The sequence below is a fragment of the Erythranthe guttata genome, chromosome 10 (assembly GCF_056151865.1).
Source record: "Erythranthe guttata isolate IM_541 chromosome 10, IM_541, whole genome shotgun sequence".
NCBI lineage: Eukaryota > Viridiplantae > Streptophyta > Magnoliopsida > Lamiales > Phrymaceae > Erythranthe > Erythranthe guttata.
Genome location: NC_142542.1, coordinates 8,107,557 through 8,125,321, shown reverse-complemented (window position 1 = coordinate 8,125,321; position 17,765 = coordinate 8,107,557). Strand labels below are relative to the sequence as shown.

The window sequence follows — 17,765 nt, the reverse complement described above, 5'->3', positions numbered from 1 at the left end:
TATTTACTCTAGTATCATTAGGAATTTGAGATGTTGTAATGACAATTTGATGTTACTTATTCAAGTATTATTAGGAGTTTGAGATGTTGTAATGACAATTTGATGTTATCTATTCAAGTATTATTACGAATTTGTGATGTTGCAGTTATTTTGGTTTTGGTTGTTGTATTCCCAGAATTTGTACTTACTAATTAGCATTGACCCCCCTGTATAATTATAAATAAGCAAACGAAACCCTATGTTGTAAACAATTAGCATAAACCCCCATGTGTTATAAGTATGTAGTAAATTCCTCCGTGTTTACATGTTTCTCCCTGTAACAATTAATTAACAACAAACCAATGAAATCAACAATAACGAACCAACATACAATTTCATCAAAATATATCCAAATTCATCTACTGACAAATTCATCAACAGAAAAAAATCAAAAGGTCATACAAAGACCAGCAAAAGGGTGTTACAAGTTCATCAAAAGACCATCTAGAGTTATATCACAAGTTTATCAAAAGATCACCAATTCAAAAGGACTTTTACAGATTCAAAAAACATTCAACTTTCAAAAGACAGCCAAAAGAATTTTACAACAGATCAAGGCTTCCAATGCCTCTTCTTCTTAGAAGCATTCCTAATATTCTGAAGGACTTCTGCTAGTTGAGGCTTTCTTTTGCGCACATGAATTTGACTTGAATTTCCAGCTTGAAAAGTTGCATTTGAAGCAGATGATGGAACAATTTTTGCAGTAGAAGGTGGAACATTTGCTTGTGCTTGATTTGGAGGTGGAACAGTTGCTTGTGCTTGATTTGGAGGTGGAACAGTTGCTTGTGCTTGACTTGGGGGTGGAACAGTTGCTTGTGCTTGATTTGTTGGCCTTGGTTTCTTGAATTTTTTGGTTCTTCCTAGTAAAGCCTCATTTATTCTTCCTTGGTATATCTACAATTGCAATTAAACAGTTACAAATACTAGGCAATATGACCAGTTCAAACAATGAAAAGAATAAAAGAAAGACTAACCCTTCTTGGAGGGGCAGAAGCATGTGCTGGATCAGGTCTTGGAGGTACAGAATGAGGACCACTGCCAGGTACTGGAACAGATCCTAAAGGACTAGAAAGAGGACCACTTGGATGGGGTGGAAGGGATCCTGGAGGAGCATTTGCAGCATGTGGAGTAACTGGCTCTTGACTAGAACTTGGAGGGGCACTTTGAGAGGTTTGCACTTCTTCACTTGGTGAGTTTCCCTAACACAATAAAACAACCATATTGGCACTTGTATTATTCTGAATAAGGAAATCAATGATATGTACATTTACCTTATAAAGTTTGGACCTTGGATTTGTAGGATTTTTGCAGGTTCCCTTATTATGACCTCTTTGTAAGCAATTTTGACAGGTGTGTGTCAAACCCTTCCTGTATGAGGTCCTATGAATCTCATCTGGAGCTTTCCTTCTTAATCTGGTTGGTCTCCCTTTTTTTTTCTGGTATTTTGGAGCCTGAAGTGGCTCATAAGTGGTCTTCAAGTAATCTCTGGGTCCAGGGACTGCATGTATCATATAGGCATACACTTTCAAGTAATTTTCCTTCCTATAACATGTGTCCACGAAATCCTCAACTTTGTATCTTCTTTCTGCAATGCAAGACCAGGCATGAGGACATGGATATCCATTTAATTGAAATATGCCACATGTACTTTCTCTTTTCGCTAATTCCACCACATATCTCACACCATTGGCATCCACCTCAAACTCCTCATTTCCACACCACCTTGGATAACAGTTTCTTGCAAGTTGCTGGGACTTATTGATCTTCCTCAAGATATTAGGGCAGATAGTTCATGCATACTTCTCCATACCAGCCTTTTTTGTGTGAATTCTAGTTGTCAATCTGGTTCTTATCCATTCAAACATGCTAATGATGGGCTTCTCCCTAGCTTCAAGTATGTAGTTGTTGAAGGACTCACACAAATTGTTGACCAATACATCAGACCTGCATTTTGTAGAAAAATAAGATCTGGCCCAATGTTCAGCTGGTATCTTTCTCAAGTACTCTGCTGCATCTTTGTCCAATCTCCTTATCTCAACCATCTTTGATTCAAACTCATTCTTGTTCCCTGTTGAAGCAGCTCTCCACAACATTGTTTTTAATTCCAAGGAAGGCCACTTTTGCTTGAAATTCTGATAAATGTGTCTCGCACAAAATCTGTGAGCACATCCAGGGCAAGGTCCTTTATTGCTTCAAGAAGACCTTTTTGCGTATCAGAAATGAAGGTCCACTTCCTTTCTTCAACACCTTCAATTTCATCAAGGAGCTCTCCGAAGAACCGGATCCAAGCTTCTCTGTTCTCCACTGGAACCACAGCCAAGGCAATTGGAAACAAGTTGTCATTCCCATCTCTCCCAAGAGCACACAACAGCTGCCCACCATGAACTGTTTTAAGAAAACATCCATCAAGCCCAATTAATGGCCTACACTCTGATAGAAATCCCATTCTCATTGCAGGAAGGCTGAAGTACATCCTCTCAAACATAGGGGGGTCTGAATATAACACCTTTCTGAGCAGTAACTTAGCTCCTGGATTCTTGCTTCTTAAAGTCTCACAGTAATCCCAGAGTTGAGTGTATTCTTCAGCATCCAGCCCTCTAATTTTATTGATTGCAGCATTTTTTGCCCTCAAAGTCTTCCAATAGCCAGCTTCTATACCCACCTTCCTCATCACAGAATTTCCAATATTGGTAATAGTGACATCTGGATTGTCTTTAATGGCTTGTTCCATTCTATGTCCAATGTATTTTGAAGTTGCATGCATGTTAACTCTCTTTTTTGAACACGTGTGCTCTCCAGTTATGCTCTTGATCTGCAATGAAAGAAACATTAACACCATAATGCCAAAGTAAAAGCAATAAGAAAATACTTATTATAAGTTTGAAACACAGTAGTACCTGAAATGGTGGACCACCCTGTACAACAGAGGCATGGATCCTCCAATTATAGCCTTCAGTTTTGCATTATGCTGTCACCCTTTTGCTTTCATTTTTCACATATTCTAATTCATAACCATTTCTGACTAACCAATCTGTTAGGGCTTGTCTGAAAAGACCAATATTTCCAAACTTCATCAAAACTTCCAACTCTCTGTTCTTCATATTTTGCCCTTCAGTGAATGTTGGACATTTAGATTTGTTGCAACCATCCAAGTTATCAACAGCATCATCATCTTCAGCTTCACTGTACCACTGGGATTCAGATTGGTCAATTGGACATTTATGCAGTCTTTTACTTGGTTTCCTAGCATTCTTCCTCATTCTTCTTAACTTCCTCAATAGGTCTTGCTTAGTGAACTGTCTATCCACAAAGATATCATCATCAGATGAGCCCTCAATATCATCTAACTCCTCACTTCAAACATCTGAATGTACATCATTTTCATCTGAAGCAACATCTTCAGGCCGCTGGTAGTCATCATCTGCAGAATCATCATCCTCAGAATCAACATTTGTTTCTTCATCTGCTTGATTTTCAACATTTGCTTCTTCATCTGCTTGATTTTCAACAGTTGGTTCTGCATCTTCTTGATGTTCAACAGTTGGTTCTGCAGCTGCTTGATTTCCAACACTTGGTTCTTCAGCTTCTTGATCTTCAACATTTGGTTCTTCATTTCTTAGTTCATCATTTAGTGGTTCTTCAAATGGTGCTTCATAAAAGTGTACTTCTTCATCCCCTTGCTGCAAATACAATATTTCCACTTCTTCCCTTAATACATTCCCATCCCTATCAACTGCAAGTAGTGGCTCTATACCAATATCTTCAGTGTACAATGTCAAATGATCTAGACCTTCATGCACACTCACTAACCATGCTATGGAAACATCATCTAAAATCTGCCTTAAGCCATGTTCAAGTGACTGACCAGGGTACAGAAAATAGAAAGTGACATTCAACTTTTTACCTCCACAGAACCTATATAGCGCATATAGTGAATCCATATTCATGTAATCTAAGCTAATCCTTGTGGTCACTTGCTTTCTTCCTCCAACATAAGACAAGTTGGGGCTATGTGTAAAATTGCCATCTAGCCAAAGAGACACTGTCACAAGGTTCTTCATCTGCATACAAAGAAGTGTTCAGTGACTTAAAGACAAAATCAATTATTAAATTGGGCCACATGTTCATCTCCATTATTAAATTAAAGACAAAAAAATTGAACAGTTAAATACATTACTTTATAAAATTGAACCACATGTTAAATACATTACTATATAAGACTTAAATACATTACTGCGTTCACAGTTAAAGACAAAAAAAAATTAACTACATGTTCACTGCTTTAAACAGTTGAATACAAACACTAAAAAACATAAATTCTACAATGAATCAACTTGATTAAAGAAATGGTGTAGGAGCCCCACATGTTCCCTGAAGTTCCAGACAAGCACATGTTTTACACAAAAAAATCAATAAATAAATAAAAATTGGACCACAACCACATCCCAAAAAAAGCAGACAATGTATGGACCACTACCACGAATCTTCAAACATATGAACAGAGATTCAACATGCCTTAAAAACAGCAAAAACTCGGAAATCAAAATCCAACCTCTTTAATATATGGGCGAGAATTCTTCTAGCGCTTACATTCCTTTCTTCTGGTTCTGCGGGCTTCGGGATTCAGAGATGCAATTTCAAAATTAGGGCTTCGATTTTTTTTTAGGGCTTTCAGTTCGGAGATGTGAGATAGTTTTGTTTTTGAGAGTTGATGGTGTGGTGTGAGAGATTGTGTGGCTATAATTTGGATAAGCAAAATCTGAGATACGATTTGGGGGAAAAGGTTAGGATACGTAGTTTGGGTTGGGGTCTTTTTTGCTTTATTTTTTATTAAGGGCAATTCTGTCATTTCACGTAAGTCAACGAGCCAGTGCACGCAAAGGGGCGGTGGGCTGACTAAAACACAACATAGAGAGTTATATGCTAATTTTTTTTCCGGGGGGGGGTTTTTTGTTTCCGAGAAATAACACAGGGGTCTATGCAATTAACTCTTTAAAATTATGAACCAAAAGTACAAACACATAAATAAATCAGAAGATCATTTTGACCGACAAACTTGTAAGAAATTGAAATTGAAATTGAAAGAAATTAAAAAGGAAAAGGAAAAAAAAAATTAATGAGTTTGAGGCCGCCATGTGGAATTTAATTTTTATTTTTTTTTGAAAAATTCGACAGTTATAACTAATATATATTTATTTATAAAAAAAAAAAGAAAAAAAGAAAAAAAGAAAAAAAAACGGCTAAACCGGTTCTAACCAGCGGTTAGCGGTTATAAAAAAGGGGAACCGAAACGGAACCGATTTTTCTAGTACCGGTATTGGTTCGGTCAAACTAGTTCCGATTCGGTTAAAATCTGTTAATCCTGGTTTGGTTCCGGTTAGACATGGCCATGGGCCATATTTTGGGCCCGCAACCGGCCCGAACCGGCCCGTTGACGGCCCAAACCGGCCCGGACCCGTGAACCGGCCCGTCCTACCCGGGACGGGCCCGGTTCTAAGAAATGGTGAACCGTGAACCGTCGGGCCAGCCCGGCGGTTCACCCGGATTTAAAAAAAAAATCAAAAAAATTCAAAAAAAAAAGCAAATAACAGCTAGTGAACCGGCCCAGGTGAAACGGCCCGGTGAACCGGCCATTATTTATTTTTTTTTGAATTTTTGTCCCCCCCAATTTTTCCTATAAATACCCTCACACCCGAATTTTTCCTATAATTTACTTATTCATCAAATATTTCAAAAAAAAAAATTCGAATTTTCCAGGCCGACCCGGAACCGACCCGTGAACCGGTATGAACCGGCCCGAACCGGCCCGTGGCCGTGTCTAGTGCCGGTTCTAACCGAACTGATGGTCATTTCTAATCAGGATAATAAACTGCATTCAATACTTATGTCATAATTTTAATGTCAGACGACAATAATTTTTACCATAATTTTTTTCATTTCAACTTTCATTGGGCTGATTCAAATTTTGTTGTAGAGGTTAAAAATAGACCCACAACATTTAAGTTTTGCAATTTGTTAAATTCAAATTAAAAACAACTAATACAAATTTTGTGATTTATTTTACTAAATTTTTTTTCCCATACGAACTCCCTTTACACTGATTCAAGTTGAATTGGAAAGCAGATATAACAATCTACAACATTTGCTTTTGATGATTACGAGATTTATTTTCTAATGTTCTATAATCAACACAAAATGTTTAAAAAAAGATGTGAGTATTTTTATCATTAAAGACCTACAGGTAAAATAATAATTTTAAACAAGATATATCATCACAAGAATTAATATTACTTTTGACTAAGGGTGGTAAACGAGCCGAGCTGGCTCGCGAACTCGACGAGCCGGCTCGAAACAAGCTCGAACTCGAGCTCGGGTTTTTCGAGCTCGAGCTCGAACTCACGAGCTCGAGCTTCGCAGGAGCTCGAGCTCGAGCCCAAAATTAGTTGTTCGACAGCTCGCGAGCCGGCTCGCGAGCTGCCTTCTTTTTTTTTTTTTCTTTTTTTTCTTTTTACATATATATATATATATATATATATATAATATATATATATATATATATATATATATATATATATATATATATATATATATATATATATATATATATATATATATATATATATATATATATATATATATAATAATATATATATATATATATATATATATATATATATATATATATATATATATATATATATATATATATATATATATATATATATATATATATATATATATATATATATTATTCTTATTCTTCTTATTATTATTATTATTATTATTATTATTATTAACTAAATAGTAAATAGTCTATAATAATAAATATATCTAGTATTTAAATACAAACAAATCTATATTACTTAAATAATTCATAATAATATAAAATATTATAATAATAATAATAATAATAGTAAAAATAAAAAATATATATAACTAGAGTTCATTATTTATTTTATAATTTTTTTTTATTTTCCTATGAATAATTTCTAATAAAAAAAATTAATAAAAAAATTAAATAATAATAAAAAATAAAAAATAAAAATATTAAATAAGCCTGATCTCGAGCTCGAGCTCGCCAAAATTGGCTCGAGCTCGAGCTCGAGCCAAAACAAATTGGCTCGATGAGCTCGAGCTGGCCAAAAGAGCCGAGCTCGGCTCGTTCCCACCCCTACTTTTGACCAATGTTTTGTAACCCGGACAGGCCGGTTGAACCACCAACCCTCGCCTTGCCGGGTCCGGTTGAACCATTAAATCGGAACCCGACAGAAAATCAAGTTTTTTTTTCTGTCGAAAATGGTGCATTTTTTATCTTAAAAAATAAATAAACAAAATGGCTATAACGATGTATTTATACTACGCAGTTGAAAAAATCAATTAAATCAAAATAAAAAAGGGGAAACTATAGATAAATCCCTAATCCAAAACACAAAACACAGATCAGTCCCTAGGTAGTTTCCCCAAGCAAATTAGTCCCTACTCACGCGCCTAACATGCAGATCAGTCCCTAATGAAATGTGTAAGTACTAAAATACCCTTTACTTTATACTAATTTTACATAACTTATTTTCAACCTTCAACGCGCCGTTTGTATTACACGCTCTTTGTCCGTTACATTTCAAAAATCAAACAACAAGAAAGAAGCTAAAAAGGCGCAGAAAAAACCACCGTTGATCAGTTTATACTCATTTCCAGACAAAGAAGAAACAAAGAAGAAACAAACAACAAAGAAGGAAGAAACAACGAAGAACGTAGAATCAACAAAACGCAGAAAAATAATAAAGCGAAAGGAAAAATAAAAATAAACAAACCCATTTCTAGATAATGGTGAAGCAGGGTAAACAACAAGGTTTGATTTTTATTTTTTTTTCATTTTCTTGGAAACAGACCCATTTGGGTGTTGCTTAAGCTTGCAAAAAGGTCTATTTGTTGTAGAATTGCATAATTTTGAACATATCCACTCATGGGTATTATGCCTCGACTTTATTCGGTGTTTCCCCTAATCATTAAATTGGTTCTAGTATCTGTTGTTTTGTTGTTTGGGTTTGCAAAGATCATTTATTTGTTGTCGAATTTCATGATTTTGTAACAGTTTCCTCTTGGGTATTATTCTTCGGCGACATTAGCATGTCCCCAAAGCATTTTGAGTCATAACAAGGGTTTCATATAGGATATGGGAAAGAGGCTTATTGTATTTTCGTACTAGTTCTATAGTATGTGTCATGCGCAGTAATGGTATTAATAGTGCATTTAGATGGTATTGACACAGGGTACTCGAAGTACTGTCCCGAAAGCATTTAGTCCTAATAATGGTATTTCTCTTGACTTCGGACGGTATTAACACAGGGTACTGGAGGTATAATGTTTGATGGTTCTGTAGTATGTGTCATATGCCACAATAGTATTGCTAGTGGCTTTGAATGGTATTGCTAGTGACTTTGGATGGTATTGACATAGGCAACTGGAAGTATAATGTTTGATGGTTTTGTAGTATGTGTCATTTGCCACAATAGTATTGCTAGTGCCTTTGAATGGTATTGCTAGTGACTTTGAATGGTATTGACACAGGGTACTGGAAGTATAATGTTTGATGGTTCCGTAGTATGTGTCATATGTCCCAATAGTATTGCTAATGCCTTTGAATGGTATTGCTTGTGCATTCGGATGGTTTTGAACAAAGGGTACTGGAAGTATAATGTTTGATTGTAATGTAGTATGTGTCATATGCAACAATGGTATTGAACGAAATTACTGGAAGTATTAGTAGTGGAACTTTATAGTACGTTATATTTGTTATAATTGTACTTTTATGTGTATGAATTACGGCTTTTTTATCTGCTTGTGGACATATTTTCATGCTGTAGACAATACATATAATTGGTTTAAGGCAAAAACTTGCGATAACAAAACACTTCGCCCTAAACTAGCAATTATCTTTCCGAGGCATCGGGGAGTAGAAGTGGAAGCTAAAGATGAAAGAGATGTAGCGTTATTGTAAAAAATCTGGGAGTGGAAGTGTTTTGGGGTTTTTGTGTTTTTTTCTTTTTCATGAACAGATGAATGTGTTTTTGTGCCATAACAATCTGTCATTTTGTTGTAGAGCTACTAATACTATTGGTTAGCTCTACTCGTATTTTTCCATTGTATACATCGTACTATATGTTTCAACGAATTGTACTTACCTTTTGAACACATGGTACTTTATTTTGCGATGAATTGAGTTTGTATAAAGAATATAAGCGCACCATAAAAATGAGCAACAAATACTTTCTAGTCTATTTGAAGATACCTTGTCAACACTAGACTTGTACTTACTTGATGAACAAAGCGTACTATATTCACGAATAACCTGTACTTCAGATGTGTATTCACGAAAAACTTATATTTTCCTCAAATGTGACCATAATCGATGTTGATCGACTCCCACATTGTCTCTATTCATTTTTAATAGTCTTAAAATGAAGAATTGTGTCTTAAAATGCGATTATATGGATGCATTGGCCCCACAATAATATATAGAGTGTAACAATACTATATGAATGGCAAACATATACTTTATCAGTGAACAAAGTGTACCATATTCACGAATAACTTGTACTTCACATGTGTATTCACTGTACTTACTTTATGAACAAAGCGTACCATATTTTGTGATGAATTAAATTGTACCAATTTCATTGATACTCTAAGGATCATTAAGTATGGGAGATGCATAAATTATGTTTTAGATGATTATTCTAAGGTAGGTGAGCATTATTGTTGTGTTTGGAATACAAGATCCCATAAATATGTTGAATTTCATACATGATACTCATATACTATACAAGATACTCATATAAGTGTACAATGCTCAAGTGTAAAACTAATATTTTCCTCAAATGTTACCATTATCGATATTGATCGACTCCCACATTGTCTCTATTCATTTTTAATAGTCTTAAAATGAAGAATTGTGTTTTAAAATGCGATTATGTGGATGCATTGGCCCCACAATAATATATAGAGTGTAACAATACTATATGAATGGCAAACATATACTTTATCAGTGAACAAAGCGTACTATATTCACGAATAACTTGTACTTCACATGTGTATTCACTGTACTTACTGTACTTACTTGATGAACAAAGCGTACCATATTTTGTGATGAATTGAATTGTATCAATTTCATTGACACTTTAATGATCAATAAGTATGGGAGATGCATAAATTATGTTTTAGATGATTATTCTAAGGTAGGTGAGCATTATTGTTGCGTTTGGAATACAAGATCCCATAAATATGTAGAATTTCATACATGATACTCATATACTATACAAGATACTCATATAGTGTACAATGCTCAAGTGTAAAGCTAATATTTTCCTCAAATGTTACCATAATCGATATTGATCGACTCCCACATTGTCTCTATTCACTTCTAATAGTCTTAAAATGAAGAATTGTGTCTTAAAATGCGATTAGATGGATGCATTGGCCCCACAATAATAAATAGAGTGTAACAATACTATATGAATGACAAACATATACTTTATCAATGAACAAGGCGTACTATATTCACGAATAACTTGTACTTCACATTGTACTTACTTGATGAACAAAGCGTACTATTCATGAATAACCATAATTTTACCAGTTTATACATTGTACTTACTTGATGAACTAAGCGTACTATATGCACGAACAACCCGAATTTTACCAGTATATACATTAAACTTACTTGGTGAACAAAGCGTACTATATTCACGAATAACCCGAACTTTACCGGTTTTTACATTATACTTATTTGATGAACAAAGCGTACTATATTGACGAATAACCCGAACTTTACCAGCTTATACATTATACTTATTTGATGAACAAAGCGTACTATATTGACGAATAACCCGAACTTTACCAGCTTATACACTGTACTTATTTGGTGAACAAAACGTACTATATTCACGAATAACCCGAACTTTACCAGCCAATACATTGTACTTATTTGGTGAACAAAGCGTACTATATTCACGAATAACCCAAACTTTACCAGCTTATGCATTGTACTTATTTGGTGAACAAAGCGTACGATATTCACGAATAACCCAAACTTTACCGTACTCTTATGTTCACTAATTAAACAACAGTACATAGGTTTTCATAGCATGTAGACTGCAAATATTACTAGATTCAACACTATCAAACTATGAACTACTCCACCTTCAGAATTGCAATTCTTCACTTCACTTTCTTGATGGACTTGGTTCATCGACGCACTTGTAACTTCATTTTCTTCACGATTTGAGCTGTTGTGGGAAAAAGTTTGCCCAACTTTAAATGGTAGTTCACACCAGTGGGAGTAGCTAGCCATGGTGTGGGCAACAGTAAAATAACCTTCCGGGATTCGAAATAGTTTCTGAAACCATGATTATTGTTTTCTTCCCACAATCAAGACGCTTGCATTTCCTTTTTTTGTATTTTAACCCACTCATTTGAGTGGTGCTACTCGAAGAAGCCATGAATGAGAAATAAATGAGCATATGTGTCATTTATGCTCATATTACAACTTGATTACTTCTGAAAATAAGCAACATCTATATTACTTTATGACGGTCATAAATTGAGTAAGTCATACCATCATATCTCATAGATAATACCATGGGTAAATAAAATCAGTACATTTATACCGACAATGATAAACCATCAACCAACATAAGACATACCATCATATCCCATAGATAATACCATGCGTAAATAAAATCAGTACATTTATACTGAAAATGATAAACCATCAAGCAACAATAGACATACCATCATATCATTTATCTTATACCATGTGTAAATAAAAATAGTACCATTAGACTGAAAATGATAAACCATCAACCAACAACAGGCATACCATCCTATCTCATATCTAATACCATGTGTAAATAAAATAGTACCATTAGACTGAAAATGATAAACCATCAATGAACAAAGTACATAATGCATAGTACAAAATACAAATAGCAAAAGCATAGTGCAAATTGAAACATAGTACAAAGTTCAAATCAACATAGTACAAATCACATAATAATAAAGTACAACAAGTACCAAATTTACCTATCACCCATACTATATGAATAACGATTACGTACTGTAAGTACCATACGTCCATACCATAATTATATTAGCATGATACTATTACGTCTCATATTCTATACTATGTATCACACAATAATTAACAACCATAAAGAAATGCATTTCAGCAATACATAAAAGGATGGAGACCTACCAGCCATCGGTGCGAACCCTTTTTCCACGCGAATTAGCTTCATCTTTGCGGATCACGACAATGCCGACCACACTCATCTTCATTATCAGATGCAATGCAACCATATTCTCCACATCTTCATAACTACCCAATTTCACATACAAACTTTCCCGATGAGCCAAGTATTAGAGGATCAGTGCATCTGGATGGATATGATTCCACTTGTTGATAATAGCACCATATATCTCCATTAAAGTCGAATTACTTTTGATGGAAATAATGTGAAGTTGATCTTTGTATCGACAACTTCCAAGAATCACAGTGGGCACATCATTAGGTACATCATTTGTAGCCATTGTGGGGTGGGTGGGTTTTTACAGTGATTTTTTCGTCGGAAAACGTGGAAACCAGAGGAGAGAAAGAGAGAAGAAAGAGAGAAGAAAGAGAACAGATAGAAAAGAAGAAAGAGAAGAAAGAAAGAGAGAGAGAAAAGGAAGAGAGAGAAAATGGTGAGAGTGAAAAAGAAGAGAGAGAATATAATAAAATATATTAAATTCACATTAGGGACTCATTTGCATGTCAGACGCGTGAGTATGAACTGATTTGCTTGGGGAAACTACCTAGGGACTGATTTGTGTTTTGTGTTTTGGATTAGGGATTTATATGTAGTTTCCCCAATAAAAAACTTTGAAATTTGAAAACATATAATTTTAGAATATAATTTCTATAATATTTGAAGTGACGGGTTGTGATATATGCGTCCATATGTCGAGTGTTTAAAAGAAAAGTAGGCTTGATTTGACGTTTCAATTGGAGGGGAATAATGAGTTAACGTGTGTAAAAGAAAGTAGATTTTATTTACTATAAAACCAAAAATATGTCGTTATATATAAAAAAAAAAAAGGGAAAACACGATTGAACCAGTCCAATCGTGACCCAATAACTTCTTGTGGTCATTGTTGATGTGGTTTTTAAAACATTTGTTTTGACGGGCTTATATGTAAGTGCTCATTTATCTATCTCTTCAATCCATGAAGAGGCTAAATTATATAAAAGTCTTTTGTTTGCATAAAATAATACATTTATATTATTGTCTAATATTTTTGAACACTAGCTAAATCTTTTAAATACCACCATTATTCGTCTGATTTTCTTTTCTATTTTACCTCTATAGTTGTTAGAGATGTAATTTTTTTTTCGATTAGGGGGTTAATTGTAATAATGTATTTATATGTAAGATTTGAATTTTTTTCTAGCGATTCATAAACAGTATATAGAGTCAATATGTTAAAGTACTGTTATTGTCTCATATTTGGAAAACGGACTTCATTTCCATGAAAATAATCATCGTATATGATACTAAATATCCTAGATGTACGTTTTATCAGAATTTTGCGCACCTTCTAATTTTCTTTTTGATGTAGGATTCCATTATGTAATAATAACATTAGGGTGCAAAAAATATTTTTATGTTAAGATATTTTTACAATTTTTTCTTCTTTTTTTATTCAAAGAAATTTTAGGTATTGCATGATTTTCATTAAAGTTTTGTGAACTACATTAGTTTGAAGAAGATATAAATAAAATTTTATTTTGCACAAAAGAAGGAGATGCTTGTAATTTAGTCATATGTTTGGGACACTACAAGAAATTTTGGTTTTGGTGACGATTTTTTATTAAGTTAGAAAATGGTAGTTAAAACTTATAGGGACCAAATTAAGCTTGGTCGGTGGTCACAACAGGGCGGCTACTAAAAGTACTTAGTGACGAGAAAATTAATTGGACGCTAAAAATGAGAATTAACGACGAACTAATAATGATCACTAAAAATATAATTATAGCGATCAATTTTTGACTCGCTAATGTAAAATTTATGGTTGCAATAATATTAACATGGTTGCTATAGCAACACATATAGTGGTCATATATTTTTGGTTGCTAAATGATATATACATACAGTGACCATATTTTATTGTTGCTATAGGATTTATATTTGGTCACCATATTTTTTGGTTGCTACATAGTATACATATAGTGACGGTATCTATTGGTTGATAAATAATATATCTCTTGGTTGCTAAAATATATACATATAGTGACCATATTATTGGTTGCAATAGTTTTTACATGGTTTCGACAATTGCATTAATTTACTGAGCAATTCAGACCAATAAAAAAAATTAAAATAAGACTAAAGATTGCAAATTTACATATTATCAATCAAATGTGAGTATTATAATTCCATTCTATCATACTCAATACAATAATAAATCAATCATTCCAAATAATAAGAAAGATTGCTATAATTATTTCACAATAAATTCCACTTCATAAATTGTTAAGCGACACCAAATACGACTTCCACAATAACGTTCTTTCACTTGATCAAACAGTCCAACCTGGAAAGGAAAAAAGAATTATTCAATTAGAAAATAAGGAATCATATGATATAATCAATTTCAATCATTTGTCACTTAGTAGCACTCATAATGCAATAATTTATCTGGGCTCTTGCAGAAGTAGCTACTTACCTCATCCAATTCATGTGTTGAATGTGATACATTGTCTGAGAATTATTAGTTAGGATGAAAATTGTGATTCATTTGTTCTACTTCACATAATAATTGAGGAAGCTTACAAAACAATTACTACGAAATAAATTATTGGAAGAAGTCTCGAATCAAGATGAGAACTTATTTGAATAGTTCGAGGAAGAAGATACGAACCGTCAAGAGGATTCCGAATAGATCATTATTTATAACAATTCAAGAATCAAAGTAACATATATGACACTTAAGTGATCAAGAAGCAACTTATTTTTCCAATAAATAATAGTGAAGAAATAGAGATCCTCACCTGAAGTCCAATGCCAGTGCTCTAAAAACACCTTACTCTCGAGTCATGCTCAAGTCTTGAATGAGAGCTTTAGTACGCTCGACACCTATAAAAATATTTATCACTTAATAAGATTCCAAATGCTATTATAACCGTATTATTCCACTATATCACATAGTCAATTTCTTGAAACATTTATTAAAAATTTCTTGAAACTATTTAATAAGAATATCTTGTTGCCACAGCTTATTCGAACAATCGTTACGATCACCGTGCTTATCCGAATAACCTAAACTATATATCGAATTAAATCTAACATATGTATTTACATGTTCACTGAAGACCCTGAGCCCAAATTATCAACCTAACACAGCAATAACAGCCCCGGAAGATGATTGCATGAAACTGTCAGGTTTTAAAACAAATGCATCTGTTGGCACTGTTTATTTGAAAAATCATAACAATTTGTAGAGTTATCCAAATTGTTCAAATAATACACCAAATTGAACCTGACAATGTAATCTACAAGTTCTCAGAAGACACACATCCCAAATTATTAGAGCTCAACATAGCAAAAACAGCCATGTAAGAAGAATATTCAAAATTGCCCTGTTTTGACGGATTCACGGTCGTCTGATTGTGACCTCGAAAAGGCTATACAACGTGCTCGAATTAGAAATAATGTAACACTTACTTATAACACTCGCGGTTTTCTCGAGTTTTGAGAAGAAATGATTCCCAAATTCGCAATCCAAACCCTCCGACTTTGGCTCGGATTAATAAGAGTTGCAGCAGGTTTCCATTCCCTAAAGTTCCAGAGACCAGCTGAACTTCTCACTGAATTTCGGCGACCACCGCCGACGAATACCACCGAGCACCAGCACCAATGGAAGGATAACATCTCAAGGTTGCTAACCGTGTGCCCTGATGGTCAATATTCAGCCCTGAAGGCCTTCAAGCAATTAATTCTTCAAAGGACCAAAAGCTGAAATCTGATTCTAAGACAGCTTGTCTTCTTCGTCGGATTCCGGCCACCACCGCCAATCATCTAATGCGACCAGCACCGGAGGTAATCTGATCATAATAGCCCCTTGCTAAAGCCTTCTTCACGCAACCCTAATTCTGCCAATAATTTGAATTGGGGATTTCCCGATCAAAGAGTAGACATATCGAGAGTTGTGGACCCTAGCGCTGTTTGCGTTTAATCGGGCCTCCATTATGCCCATCCGAGCGATCATCGCACTCATCTGCTTGGACGACGATGATGACGCAGCGGCGGCGGCGGAAACGACCCTGTGGTGTTGTAATGCACGGGGTTCAAAGCACTGCCATTGGTAAATGTCATTACTCAAATATGATTCTCAACATATCTTACTGATCGTATTAAAACAGTGCTTGATGATTTAATTTCCCCCCATAATCTGCCTTTGTTCCACGTCGTCTTATTACTGACAATGTGCTTGTTGCCTATGAGATTAACCGTTTCATTAAACTGCATTCTAGCCGTAAAACAAACTATATGGCAATTCAACTTGATATTAGTAAGGCTTACGATCGGATCGAATGGAAATTCCTTAGGAAAATTCTTATTCGCTTTGACCTGCCGAATAATTTGGTTGAGCTCATCATGCTTTGTGTATCTTCGGTTTCTTATTCCTTTCTCTTTAATGGCTCGCAGTTTGGCTCGTTGCGCCCGTCTAGAGGTCTCCAACAAGGGAACCCCCTTTCCCCGTATCTGTTCATTTGTTGCGCCGAAGCTCTCATTGCCATGATTCAGCAAGCAACCAATAATGGGGAGTTAAACGGCGTTAGGGTGGCTCCATCGGACCCGACAATTTCTAACCTATGCTTTGCGGACGATACACTCATTTTTTGCCGAGCTTCGGAGGCTGATGCGAACAAGCTCAAGGAGATTTTATGCATGTATGCTAGGACCTCGGGCCAGGAAATAAATTTTGACAAGTCCACGATGACTTTTAGCCCTTCGACGGAGGTTGGAACCAGAGAATCTATACATAGTATTCTTAATTTTTAGTAGTGGAAAAACAAGAGAAGTACCTGAGTATGCCGGCAGCTATGGGTAAAACGAGAAAACAAATTTTCAGTTTTCTCCGGGATCGAGTATGGGCGAAAATTCGAGGATGGGGGAAAACTATTTGTCTCAAGCGGGCAAAGAGGTACTTATTAAGGCCGTTCTTCAAGCGATTCCCTCCTACATTATGAGTTGTTTTATGTTACCCCAAGGTCTTCTCCAAGATATCGAAAAGGCAGTGAGACGCTTTTGGTGGGGTAATGGAACGAATAGGAAGATGGCGTGGATTTCGTGGAATGCATTATGTAAGACCAAAGAATTGGGTGGACTCGGCTTTAGGGATCTCCGGTGTTTCAATATTGCACTCCTCTCGAAACAAGCGTGGCGCTTATTAACGAAACCAAATCTTCTTATTTCTCAAATCATGAAAGCGAAGTACTTCCCGAATGGTGATTTCTTTTCGGCGAAAGTTGGACAACGGCCTTCGGCGACATGGAGGAGTATTTGGGCGGTCCGAGACTTTCTTCGTTCGGGACTTCGAAAACGGATTGGTAATGGAAAAACAACTTCGGTTTGGGCCGAGCCGTGGCTCACGGACAGCGGGTGCAGGCATATTTTTACACGTCG

General features: G+C 35.1%; 1 pseudogene across 1 annotated transcript; it reads right to left on the bottom strand.

Annotated features, from left to right (window-relative positions):
• Positions 1-1,162: 1,162 nt before the first annotated feature.
• LOC105958176 (uncharacterized) lies at positions 1,163-12,396 on the bottom strand (annotated as a pseudogene). The gene is made up of 7 exons (XR_016034030.1): positions 12,293-12,396; positions 11,961-11,967; positions 11,742-11,792; positions 3,414-4,100; positions 2,937-3,335; positions 1,311-2,851; positions 1,163-1,238 (listed from the first exon to the last, which is right to left on the bottom strand). The product of XR_016034030.1 is annotated as an uncharacterized LOC105958176 (transcript).
• Positions 12,397-17,765: the final 5,369 nt, after the last annotated feature.